Source organism: Musca vetustissima, unplaced genomic scaffold (assembly GCF_032173495.1).
Source record: "Musca vetustissima isolate MV318-11 ecotype Yass unplaced genomic scaffold, APGP_CSIRO_Mvet_v1 utg44252, whole genome shotgun sequence".
Taxonomy (NCBI): domain Eukaryota; kingdom Metazoa; phylum Arthropoda; class Insecta; order Diptera; family Muscidae; genus Musca; species Musca vetustissima.
In genome coordinates, this window is record NW_026888622.1 from 1 (window position 1) to 12,619 (window position 12,619).

The 12,619-nt window shown below is 32.9% G+C and overlaps 10 non-coding genes across 10 annotated transcripts; 7 read left to right on the forward strand and 3 right to left on the reverse strand.

The window, feature by feature from the left end:
• Positions 1–1,075: 1,075 nt before the first annotated feature.
• Positions 1,076–1,147, forward strand: Trnaq-uug (transfer RNA glutamine (anticodon UUG)). The gene has a single exon. It is a non-coding gene; the product is annotated as a tRNA-Gln (tRNA).
• A 4,465-nt stretch (positions 1,148–5,612) lies between these two features.
• Positions 5,613–5,684, forward strand: Trnaq-uug (transfer RNA glutamine (anticodon UUG)). Its single transcript has one exon. It is a non-coding gene; the product is annotated as a tRNA-Gln (tRNA).
• Positions 5,685–6,244: 560 nt separating this feature from the next.
• Positions 6,245–6,316, reverse strand: Trnaq-uug (transfer RNA glutamine (anticodon UUG)). Its single transcript has one exon. It is a non-coding gene; the product is annotated as a tRNA-Gln (tRNA).
• A 2,737-nt stretch (positions 6,317–9,053) lies between these two features.
• Trnaq-uug (transfer RNA glutamine (anticodon UUG)) lies at positions 9,054–9,125 on the forward strand. Its single transcript has one exon. It is a non-coding gene; the product is annotated as a tRNA-Gln (tRNA).
• Positions 9,126–9,328: 203 nt separating this feature from the next.
• On the forward strand, positions 9,329–9,400 carry Trnaq-uug (transfer RNA glutamine (anticodon UUG)). The gene has a single exon. It is a non-coding gene; the product is annotated as a tRNA-Gln (tRNA).
• Positions 9,401–9,511: 111 nt separating this feature from the next.
• Trnaq-uug (transfer RNA glutamine (anticodon UUG)) lies at positions 9,512–9,583 on the reverse strand. Its single transcript has one exon. It is a non-coding gene; the product is annotated as a tRNA-Gln (tRNA).
• A 534-nt stretch (positions 9,584–10,117) lies between these two features.
• Positions 10,118–10,189, reverse strand: Trnaq-uug (transfer RNA glutamine (anticodon UUG)). Its single transcript has one exon. It is a non-coding gene; the product is annotated as a tRNA-Gln (tRNA).
• A 1,333-nt stretch (positions 10,190–11,522) lies between these two features.
• On the forward strand, positions 11,523–11,594 carry Trnaq-uug (transfer RNA glutamine (anticodon UUG)). Its single transcript has one exon. It is a non-coding gene; the product is annotated as a tRNA-Gln (tRNA).
• A 217-nt stretch (positions 11,595–11,811) lies between these two features.
• Positions 11,812–11,883, forward strand: Trnaq-cug (transfer RNA glutamine (anticodon CUG)). Its single transcript has one exon. It is a non-coding gene; the product is annotated as a tRNA-Gln (tRNA).
• Positions 11,884–12,236: 353 nt separating this feature from the next.
• Trnaq-cug (transfer RNA glutamine (anticodon CUG)) lies at positions 12,237–12,308 on the forward strand. Its single transcript has one exon. It is a non-coding gene; the product is annotated as a tRNA-Gln (tRNA).
• Positions 12,309–12,619: the final 311 nt, after the last annotated feature.

The window sequence follows — 12,619 nt, forward strand, 5'->3', positions numbered from 1 at the left end:
TTTACTGTCTATAGTAAATTTCGTCGAAATTTACTGTCTATCGGAAATTTCGTCGAAATTTACTGTCTATCGGAAATTTCGTCGAAATTTACTGTCTATCGGAAATTTCGTCGAAATTTACTGTCTATCGGAAATTTCGTCGAAATTTACTGTCTATCGGAAATTTCGTCGAAATTTACTGTCTATCGGAAATTTCGTCGAAATTTACTGTCTATCGGAAATTTCGTCGAAATTTACTGTCTATCGGAAATTTCGTCAAAATTTACTGTCTATCGGAAATATCGTCGAAATTTACTGTCTGTCGGAAATATCGTCAAAATTTACTGTCTATCGGAAATTTCGTCGAAATTTACTGTCTATCGGAAATTTCGTCGAAATTTACTGTCTATCGGAAATTTCGTCGAAATTTACTATCTATAGTAAATTTCGTCGAAATTTACAGTCTATCGGAAATTTCGTCGAAATTTACTGTCTATCGGAAATTTCGTCAAAATTTACTGTCTATCGGAAATTTCGTCGAAATTTACTGCCTACAGTAAATTTCGTGAAATTTACTGTCTATCGGAAATTTCGTCAAAATTTACTGTCTATAGGAAATTTCGTCGAAATTTATTTATTTTTTTGTATGAAACCACTGTGCCCCGATGTGGGTCAATATTCAAATGATCTTCTTCGTCACCCATTAACATCAGTATTCCAACAACTAGTTCAGCTATTTTGTAGACCACCTTCAGTGCCACTTCTGCCCTGGTTATTTTTAGAATCGCCCCATTCAAAAAATTTTGTTTTCGAAAACATCTCTTTTTTCACTGCCAGCCAGCCCAGCTGGCATGCAGTAAATACGATAGTTGTTGTTGTTATAAACAAAAGTGATCTATCGACTAAGCCAAAAACAACAACAACAAAACATAAAGGTAAGACATTTTCAATTTCATTGCCTCCACTGGCTACCTACCAACAAAGACCATAGCGAGCGCACACACACACACAACCATCCCTACATGACTGTTACGATTCGACCTGGGTTGTGTGTTCCGCAGAGACAAAACGTATGTTTGGCAGACCAACGCTAACTGGTTCTATGGTGTAATGGTTAGCACTCTGGACTTTGAATCCAGCGATCCGAGTTCAAATCTCGGTAGAACCTTGGAACTGCGAAAAACAGTTTCAAATTAATAACTTTTTTAGAATTTTTTTTATTAAAAAAAATAAATAAATAAAAATATTAAGAAATGTATGAGATGACATAGGTCTCTGCATTTCTTCATCAAGCTTATTTGTTTTTATTTTCCATCTAACCACTTTCACTTCGGCTGAGTCATCCAAAACCCCCTCTGCTTATCATTGCTTGTGTGTGTATATTTATAGCCAACCCTCCCCACTTAACTTCATACAGCGAACGAACCTCTCAACCAAATACTTATGTTAGTTATTTTGTACCACAAACCTCGACTGGAAGGTTGGCATCTTCTGTAATCGCGCTTCTGCGAAGTCCGATTGTGGAACAATTTGAGGCTGGGGGTTCTGTGCGACGGATTGCCTAACGTTGACGGAACGTCCGCACTAAGCTTGCCGTCAATATGGGTGCCATGGAGGAGTCTGTGGCATTCAGGTTGGCTAAGGAGGGGTGTACCGGGCCAGGGGTGAAAACCAGCAGCCAAGAGTCCCCGCGGTAAGCAGTAGTGGGATAGCGTACCGGAGTTATGGTGCCATCGTCAGCCCAGCCAATAGAATGGGACGACAATCTTTTGGAGAAATTTTATTTATTTTTTCTTTTTGAATATTTCGACGAAATTTTCTGACCTGTCGATGGTTTTAAAAAATAATTTTTAAAAAATCCACGCCTACTGATGGTTTCCAAAAAATAATTTTTAAAAAATCCACGCCTATTGATGGTTTCCAAAAAATAATTTTTAAAAAATCCACGCCTATTGATGGTTTCCAAAAAATAATTTTTAAAAAATCCACGCCTATTGATGGTTTCCAAAAAATAATTTTTAAAAAATCCACGCCTATTGATGGTTTCCATAAAATAATTTTTAAAAAATCCAAGCCTATTGATGGTTTCCAAAAAATAATTTTTAAAAAATCTGCGCCTATTGATGGTTTCCAAAAAATAATTTTTAAAAAATCCACGCCTATTGATGGTTTCCAAAAAATAATTTTTAAAAAATCCACGCCTATTGATGGTTTCCAAAAAATAATTTTTAAAAAATCCACGCCTATTGATGGTTTCCAAAAAATAATTTTTAAAAAATCCACGCCTATTGATGGTTTCCAAAAAATAATTTTTAAAAAATCCACGCCTATTGATGGTTTCCAAAAAATAATTTTTAAAAAATCCACGCCTATTGATGGTTTCCAAAAAATAATTTTTAAAAAAAAAATCCATAAAATAATTTTTAAAAAAAATGGTTTCCAAAAAATAATTTTTAAAAAATCCACGCCTATGGATGGTTTCCAAAAAAATTATTTTTAAAAAATCCACGCCTATTGATGGTTTCCAAAAAAATTATTTTTAAAAAATCCACGCCTATTGATGGTTTCCAAAAAATAATTCTTAAAAAATCCACGCCTACTGATGGTTTCCAAAAAATAATTTTTAAAAAATCCACGCCTACTGATGGTTTCCAAAAAATAATTTTTAAAAAATCCACGCCTACTGATGGTTTCCAAAAAATAATTTTTAAAAAATCCACGCCTACTGATGGTTTCCAAAAAATAATTTTTAAAAAATCCACGCCTACTGATGGTTTCCAAAAAATAATTTTTAAAAAATCCACGCCTATTGATGGTTTCCAAAAAAAATTATTTTTAAAAAATCCACGCCTATTGATGGTTTCCAAAAAAAATTATTTTTAAAAAATCCACGCCTATTGATGGTTTCCAAAAAAAATTATTTTTAAAAAATCCACGCCTATTGATGGTTTCCAAAAAATAATTTTTAAAAAATCCACGCCTATTGATGGTTTCCAAAAAAAAAAAATGGTTTCCAAAAAATAATTTTTAAAAAATCCACGCCTATTGATGGTTTCCAAAAAATAATTTTTAAAAAATCCAAATGGTTTCCAAAAAATAATTTTTAAAAAATCCACGCCTATTGATGGTTTCCAAAAAATAATTTTTAAAAAATCCACGCCTATTGATGGTTTCCAAAAAATTAGTTTTAAAAAATCCACGCCTATTGATGGTTTCCAAAAAATAATTTTTAAAAAATCCACGCCTATTGATGGTTTCCAAAAAATAATTTTAAAAAAATCCACGCCTATTGATGGTTTCCAAAAAATAATTTTTAAAAAATCCACGTCTATTGATGGTTTCCAAAAAATTATTTTTAAAAAATCCACGCCTATTGATGGTTTCCAAAAAAAAATAATTTTTAAAAAATCCACGACTATTGATGGTTTCCAAAAAAAATTATTTTTAAAAAATCCACGCCTATTGATGGTTTCCAAAAAATAATTTTTAAAAAATCCACGCCTATTGATGGTTTCCAAAAAAATAATTTTTAAAAAATCCACGCCTATTGATGGTTTCCAAAAAATAATTTTTAAAAAATCCACGCCTATTGATGGTTTCCAAAAAATAATTTTTAAAAAATCCACGCCTATTGATGGCTTCCAAAAAATAATTTTAAAAAAATCCACGCCTATTGATGGTTTCCAAAAAATAATTTTTAAAAAATCCACGCCTATTGATGGTTTCCAAAAAATAATTTTTAAAAAATCCACGCCTATTGATGGTTTCCAAAAAAAAATAATTTTTAAAAAATCCACGACTATTGATGGTTTCCAAAAAATAATTTTTAAAAAATCCACGCCTATTGATAGTTTCCAAAAAATAATTTTTAAAAAATCCACGCCTATTGATGGTTTCCAAAAAATAATTTTTAAAAAATCCACGTCTATTGATGGTTTCCAAAAAATAATTTTTAAAAAATCCACGCCTATTGATGGTTTCCAAAAAAAATAATTTTTAAAAAATCCACGCCTATTGATGGTTTCCAAAAAATAATTTTTAAAAAATCCACGCCTATTGGTGGTTTCCAAAAAATAATTTTTAAAAAATCCACGCCTATTGATGGTTTCCAAAAAAAAATTAAAAATATATTTTTAAAAATTCGCCTTGGCCCCTTAAAAATATTTTGTTGAATATTAAATTTCGATGTTTTTTTATTTCCCCCTCAAAAAACATAAATCATATAAGGTTCATCAAGCTGAAAAATATTCAGCTGACATTTAGCAGTAAAGCGTAAATTTTTATTTGATTTTTATGTGAATATTTTATTTGATGGATTCTGACGTGCAGGATGCAATTTAATTTAGGCGGTCAACAGAGGAAATCCAGAAAATGGGGATGAGATTGCTTTATGTGTCAGGAATTAAGGCTGGTTTGCCAGTGCCGTAAATTAACAAAAGGTCCGCATTATGTGCCCTAGCCACCACACTCACCCCACAGCCAACAGGTCAGCCACGCCATTGGTGGAAATAAATCTCCTTTTGACATAAAAAAAACTGGGGATAGACAAAAATCCTTCTAATCTGTTGGTGTTAGTAATGAAACCTAATAGTGTCCCATAAAATTGTTGACAAAGGTTATGGATGTGGAAGGTCACTCTTTATTGGGGGGGAAATAGTGGATTTAAGGATGTGGTAGAACTTATTCAACTTCAATAGGCGTGCATTTTTTATTATCGTTTTTAAAGGGACCATCAATAGGCGCAATTTTTTAAAAATTATTTTTTTAAACAAATTTTAAAAAAGATTGTCGTCCCATTCTATTGGCTGGGCTGACGATGGCACCATAACTCCGGTACGCTATCCCACTACTGCTTACCGCGGGGACTCTTGGCTGCTGGTTTTCACCCCTGGCCCGGTACACCCTTCCTTAGCCAACCTGAATGCCACGGACTCCTCCATGGCACCCATATTGACGGCAAGCTTAGTGCGGACGTTCCGTCAACGTTAGGCAATCCGTCGCACAGAACCCCCAGCCTCAAATTGTTCCACAATCGGACTTCGCAGAGGCGCGATTACAGAAGATGCCAACCTTCCAGTCGAGGTTTGTAGTAAAAACTAACTAACATAAGTTGGTGGATGGTAGATTCGTTCGTTGTATGAAGTTAAGGGGTGAGCGAAGCTATAAATAGACACGCACAAGCCATGATAAGCCGTGAGCTGAAGTGGCACTGCTGAAGTGAAAGTGGCTAAGCGAAAAACAATAAAATGAAGTTAATGAATACGTTTAATATCGACGACATTTCCAATAGAAATTTAATTTTAGACGAAATTTACTATGGACAGAAAATTTCGACGAAATTTACTATAGACAGAAAATTTCGACAAAATTTACTATAGACAGAAAATTTCGACAAAATTTACTATAGACAGAAAATTTCGACGAAATTTACTATAGACAGAAAATTTCGACGAAATTTACTATAGACAGAAAATTTCGACGAAATTTACTATAGACAGAAAATTTCGACGAAATTTACTATAGACAGAAAATTTCGACGAAATTTCCGATAGACAGTAAATGTCGACGAAAACCTTTTTTCAGTACTTTTTCCAATAATTTTTTTATTTTCCAAAAATTACTGGTCAGCATCCGGTTCTATGGTGTAATGGTTAGCACTCTGGACTTTGAATCCAGCGATCCGAGTTCAAATCTCGGTAGAACCTTTATTTTTTCCAAAGTTTGAATATTATTCAAATAAATAGAAAGTTGGATCAATATTCGTTCACTTACTAGGGTGCCCGGTATATTATTGTAGCTCTCGAATCTTTAGATTGAAGAGTAGGACAAATATTTCTACCAAAGGAATACCGATCAATCGTTGAGCGTATCCACCTGTGGAGATATCGTGTTTTTTCACTGCTCATTCAATTCTAAATTTATTATAAAATATTTTCCCTAAGTACTATTTAAACTAATCGAACTTAGCCTTATATAAGGCACACAATAGCTATCAATTCTTCACAGTTCATACACACATAGATCTTGAGACTACATCAGCCACTTATCGAAAAAATAACAAAATGTGTCTACATACCTCCATACAAAGGTAACGCTTCATTTTCCGAATGTTCATGGTCCAAGCCAAATTTTCCCAACCTAAAGTGGTCAGTAGTTTTTGGTATTTCGCTTTCTCCTGGCAGCAAATTTACCATGGCATAGCACATATCATACATAAAAACGATATTTTCCGGAACCAGACATTTACTTGGAAACATCCGTTCCAAGGTTCTACCGAGATTTGAACTCGGATCGCTGGATTCAAAGTCCAGAGTGCTAACCATTACACCATAGAACCGTTGGACACGTTGGGTCCTCATAGTACTACTTATATTCAACTGAAGGCACAACATTTTGACATTGTCGTTCCATTTGTAACTCCTTGAGATCTTTCAATTCTTCTTTGGGTTTAATGATCTCCTAAAAGTTCTCGATTGGGTTACGATCAAGGGGATTGGAAAGGCCTTTTAAATTTTCTCACTTTTGACTTTTATTTACATCTTCTCGTCTTTTTCTAAGTTAAAATCTCGGGGTAACTTTTAGTATAGAACTACTAGAGTTTCAAGGATATGCACCTCTAATATGAGGTTTCTTTAAATCTTCTTTTTTCGAAGTTCAAATCACGGTGTAACTTTTCGTATAGAATTACTAGAGTGTCTAGGATATCCATTTTTAATTTGAGGTTCCATCTCATATTTCGTATAGAATTACTAGAGTTTCAGGAAATTTATTTTTAACTTGAGTTTTTTAACTTCTCTTCTTTAACGATGTTAAAATAACGGTATAAGATTTCGTATAGTCTCAGGAAAAAATTATTTTAAAAATCTACGCCTTGTTTGGTCTCAGGAAAAAATTATTTTAAAAATCTACGCCTTGTATGGTCTCAGGAAAAAATTATTTTAAAAATCTACGCCTTGTATGGTCTCAGGAAAAAATTATTTTAAAAATCTACGCTTTGTATGGTCTCGGGAAAAAAATTATTTTAAAAATGTACGCCTGGTATGGTCTCAGGAAAAAATTATTTTAAAAATCTACGCCTTGTATGGTCTCAGGAAAAAATTATTTTAAAAATCTAGCCTTGTATGGTCTCAGGAAAAAATTATTTTAAAAATCTACGCCTTGTATGGTCTCAGGAAAAAATTATTTTAAAAATCTACGCCTTGTATGGTCTCAGGAAAAAATAATTTTAAAAATCTACGCCTTGTATGGTCTCAGGAAAAAATAATTTTAAAAATCTACGCCTTGTATGGTCTCAGGAAAAAATAATTTTAAAAATCTACGCCTTGTATGGTCTCAGGAAAAAATTTTTTTAAAAATCTACGCCTTGTATGGTCTCAGGAAAAAATTATTTTAAAAATCTACGCCTTGTATGGTCTCAGGAAAAAATTATTTTAAAAATCTACGCCTTGTATGGTCTCAGGAAAAAATTGTTTTAAAAATCTACGCCTTGTATGGTCTCAGGAAAAAATTATTTTAAAAATCTACGCCTTGTATGGTCTCAGGAAAAAATTATTTTAAAAATCTACGCCTTGTATGGTCTCAGGAAAAAATTATTTTAAAAATGGTCTCAGGAAAAAATTATTTTAAAAATCTACGCCTTGTATGGTCCCAGGAAAGAATTATTTTAAAAATATATGCCTTGTATGGTCTCAGGAAAAAAATTATTTTAAAAATCTTCGCCTTGTATGGGGTCAGGAAAAAATTATTTTAAAAATCTACGCCTTGTATGGTCTCAGGAAAAAATTATTTTAAAAATCTACGCCATGTATGGTCTCAGGAAAAAATTATTTTAAAAATCTACGCCTTGTATGGTCTCAGGAAAAAAATTATTTTAAAAATCTACGCCTTGTATGGTCTCAGGAAAAAAATTATTTTAAAAAGCTACGCCTTGTATGGTCTCAGGAAAAAATTATTTTAAAAATCTACGCTTTGTATGGTCTCAGGAAAAAATTATTTTAAAAATCTACGCCTTGTAAGATTTCAGAGAAAAAGTAGTAGTAGTAAAAATGTATTCCAATGTTAGAAATTAAAATATCGGGGTAATATTTCGTATAGAATTACTGGAGTGTATCTAAGACGTTCATGTTTTTAGTAAGTTGCAGTAGTCAGGTCCTTTTATATGCTTTGCTCCCTTTATATTTAATCGTTCCAATAAATTTCTCACACAAATATTTCATTGTTCCACCCACACACAGCTTATATATTAGCGGTTTCCTAGAAGAGGTCAGAAAATTTTCATTGCGTGTTGAAATTATTATTTCAATATACATACCTACAAAGTAGACCTCCAAATCCATCCTCCTCTAAATCGATTTGTTAATGTCAAAGACTATATGACGTCATCGCTGTTGATTTACTGTAATGTCATAATTGCGTCAGAAGAATGGGAATTGAGCTCATTATCCTCGTCTATTTCGTCCTTCACACAGGAGGAATCAAATTTTTATAGGCACGCATTTGAATAATCAATATTTAAAGACGTGACCGATTATTTCGTTGGTAATGCCTTGGGGGGGACAAACTTCAAGTGAATTTCTGTGTTTACCGAAGACGTGTCCTGCCGCACCAGGAAGCATTCATTAATGAATTAAGGATATGAAGGAAAAATAGACGAAAAGTAGAATACATGTTTTGAGGGGGTGTGATATATCACCGCAGAAGATATATTCTCCTCTCTGGGGTATATTTTTGTGGAAGTGGGGACTGTAATCGAAATAATTGCCTGTGAAATGTGACAGAAATAAATAAATACAAGGACATATATAAATGTCCTTGGGTATGAATGGAAGGAAGGACTGAACTAAAGCTTTCCTACAAGGACCTCAAAAGAGAAAATAATTGCTAAGGTAACATGAAAGACTTTCTTAGCAAACAGTTTTGTTCAGATTTCATATAAAATCTGAAAAATTCACCTGGGGTGATCAGGAATTCGAACCTGCATCGCCATAACACCAATCAACTACATTTTGAAAAATGTATATGAGAATTCTCTACACTGTATCTGTGTGATTTTAGAGAATTTCATACCATAACACGGTTCTATGGTGTAATGGTTAGCACTCTGGACTTTGATTCCAGCGATCCGAGTTCAAATCTCGGTAGAACCTTGAAACAGGAATACAGTTAATGGTTTTTTTGAAACAGAAACACAGTTAATAATTTTTATAGTTTTTTAACTCCGTGACGATCCTAAAAAATTATTTAAAAAATCTACGCCTTTAAGAGTCTCCGGGAAAATATTATTTTAAAAATTTAGGCCTTTAAAAATTCCAAATAGTTTTTTTAATCGAGGGATTTTTTTGATATCGACGGTTCTATGGTGTAATGGTTAGCACTCTGGACTTTGAATCCAGCGATCCGAGTTCAAATCTCGGTAGAACCTTGAATCAATACGGATTCCAAATCCATATTACTATTTGGTTTGATTATTTTTAACAGGTATTTCCAATTCAGCTTCAATCTTCCAGCCCATATAAAAAATAAATCAATTTACAGGTTCTACCGAGATTTGAACTCGGATCGCTGGATTCAAAGTCCAGAGTGCTAACCATTACACCATAGAACCGGTTGCGATTTCGAATTTCAAATCAATAACGGTTATTTTTTATAAGATGTTTATTTTTTATAAACGATATTTAAAAAATTAATTTGGGATTTATAACCGATCTCATCGAAACCCAACTTCCCAACTTTAAAAAGGTGCGTTCCGAACAACTTAGTGTTTTTATTAGCTTAATAACGTTCTATAATCAGAATTTGTATCAGCAAATTGTGCAGATTTTGGGAATTGAAAAATAACTTTTGGAACAGGTGTCTAAGAATTTCTTATAGAATTCCTGAAGCTTCTAGAATTGAACTAGCGCACACATTTATTTAATCATTCCCCTTCGTTTTGGATGTGTATAGACTTGAAATCCAACGATGTGAATTTCATAGCTGTGAAACAATTTCGTATAGAATTACTAGAGTTTCTAGAAAGTTTCCTTTCAGGGAGATTCGATAACTTAAGGAAGGAACATCAGCAATATATCCCATTTTAATCGGAAAATAGCATATTTAATGGAAATTCTATTAAAATAGCAAATACAATTTTGTTTATAGGTTCTACCGAGATTTGAACTCGGATCGCTGGATTCAAAGTCCAGAGTGCTAACCATTACACCATAGAACCGGTTAAATGAAAAAAATCACCCATGATTTTTTAATCCTCAGCTCTAAAAAAATGTTTTCCTATGACCTTACAAGACGCAGATTGTAAAAAATATTCTTTCCAAATACTTCACAAGGCGTAGATTTCTAAAATAATTTTTTCCTGAGACCTTACAAGGCGTAGATTTCTAAAATAATTTTTTTCCGGAGACCTTACAAGGCGAAGATTTCTAAAATATATTTTTCCTGAGACCTTACAAGGCGTAGATTTCTAAAATAATTTTTTCCTGAGACCTTACAAGGCGTAGATTTCTAAAATAATTTTTTCCTGAGGCGTAGATTCCTAAAATAATTCTTTCCTGAGACCTTACAAGGCGTAGATTTCTAAAACATTTTTTTTCCTAAGACCTTACAAGGCGTAGATTTCTAAAATAATTTTTTCCTGAGACCTTACAAGGCGTAGATTTCTAAAATAATTTTTTCATGAGACCTTACAAGGCGTAGATTTCTAAAATAATTTTTTCATGAGACCTTACAAGGCGTAGATTTCTAAAATAATTTTTTCATGAGACCTTACAAGGCGTAGATTTCTAAAATAATTTTTTCATGAGACCTTACAAGGCGTAGATTTCTAAAATAATTTTTTCATGAGACCTTACAAGGCGTAGATTTCTAAAATAATTTTTTCATGAACCTTACAAGGCGTAGATTTCTAAAATAATTTTTTCATGAGACCTTACAAGGCGTAGATTTCTAAAATAATTTTTTCATGAGACCTTACAAGGCGTAGATTTCTAAAATAATTTTTTCATGAGACCTTACAAGGCGTAGATTTCTAAAATAATTTTTTCATGAGACCTTACAAGGCGTAGATTTCTAAAATAATTTTTTCATGAGACCTTACAAGGCGTAGATTTCTAAAATAATTTTTTCCTGAGACCTTACAAGGCGTAGATTTCTAAAATAATTTTTTCCTGAGACCTTACCAGGCGTAGATTTCTAAAATAATTTTTTCCTGTAACCTTACCAGGCGTAGATTTCTAAAATAATTTTTTCCGAATACCTCGATTTCTAAAATAATTTTTTCCGAATACCTCGATTTCTAAAATAATTTTTTTCGAATACCTCGATTTCTAAAATAATTTTTTTCCTGACACCGTTCAAGATCAAGATCCTTTATAACGACGTTATCTTAAAGTTCCTCCTTTGTTTGATAATTCTTATGTGACAAAATTTCCGGTCCCTTGACAGTCTTTATAAGATATTTGGACTATATACAAAGTCTTCAACTCCGATTCCAGAGGTTTAAAGGGTCAAATATATGTTCTCGAATTATTTGACGGGAGCCGTTATCTGGTTCTATGGTGTAATGGTTAGCACTCTGGACTTTGAATCCAGCGATCCGAGTTCAAATCTCGGTAGAACCTATATATACAATATTTTTCTTAATTCGGACTTAGAAAACCAATTGAAGGCAGGTTCCTAACAAATAGTAATTAAATATTTACTACCGGAAACTATTAAAATATTAATGACCAAAAACTATTGAATTCGCAAAAAATAGAAATTTATTTTTAGATTTTCGTATTGAAGGTCTTTGATCCGCACACTTTTGTTAACTATTATTTCGCAACGAAATCAACCGGTTCTATGGTGTAATGGTTAGCACTCTGGACTCTGAATCCAGCGATCCGAGTTCAAATCTCGGTAGAACCTGTAACGATTTCTTTTTTCAATAACTAGTGATACCAAAAAGCCGCTGGAAATGTGGAAATGTTGAGGACCCCATTCAATTTATTATCTACTCAGCCCGTTTTAATTTTTGTTGTTGTATCTACCATCCACGGTGTGTGTTTGTATCTACCTACCACCTTTGAAGTTAGTCGACAACTAACTCACCCTCTTAACAACATTTACCTACCTGGTAGGTAGATAGGTATGACCTAAAAACCAACGCACACACAAAAACCAGGTTCAAACGACTTTTTGTTGGTGTTGCATTGCTTACATGACTTAAACACGTTAGGAACACAGTTAACGGCCGCAGCATCAACACAAGGTCACTAACTGGTTCCATGGTGTAATGGTTAGCACTCTGGACTCTGAATCCAGCGATCCGAGTTCAAATCTCGGTGGAACCTTTCGTATAGAATTACTAGAGTTATCTAGGACGTCCAACTTTTTGTTGTAGTTTATATGATTTGGTTTCATTTGAATTTTGAACTTAGAATACAGTATCGAAGTTTAAATTTCATTGACAAATTTCGTATGGAATTACTAAAATTTCTAGAATGTAATTAGGGCATCGGCATTTGGAAATTCAGCTCAATTTTTGACTTTAAATCAATCGATCCGATTTTAATATCGTTGGAACTATTCGTATAGAATTTAGTTTCTAGAATTATTTTTTTGGAAAATTGGTTAATTTACAATAGATAATTTTCTATTTGTC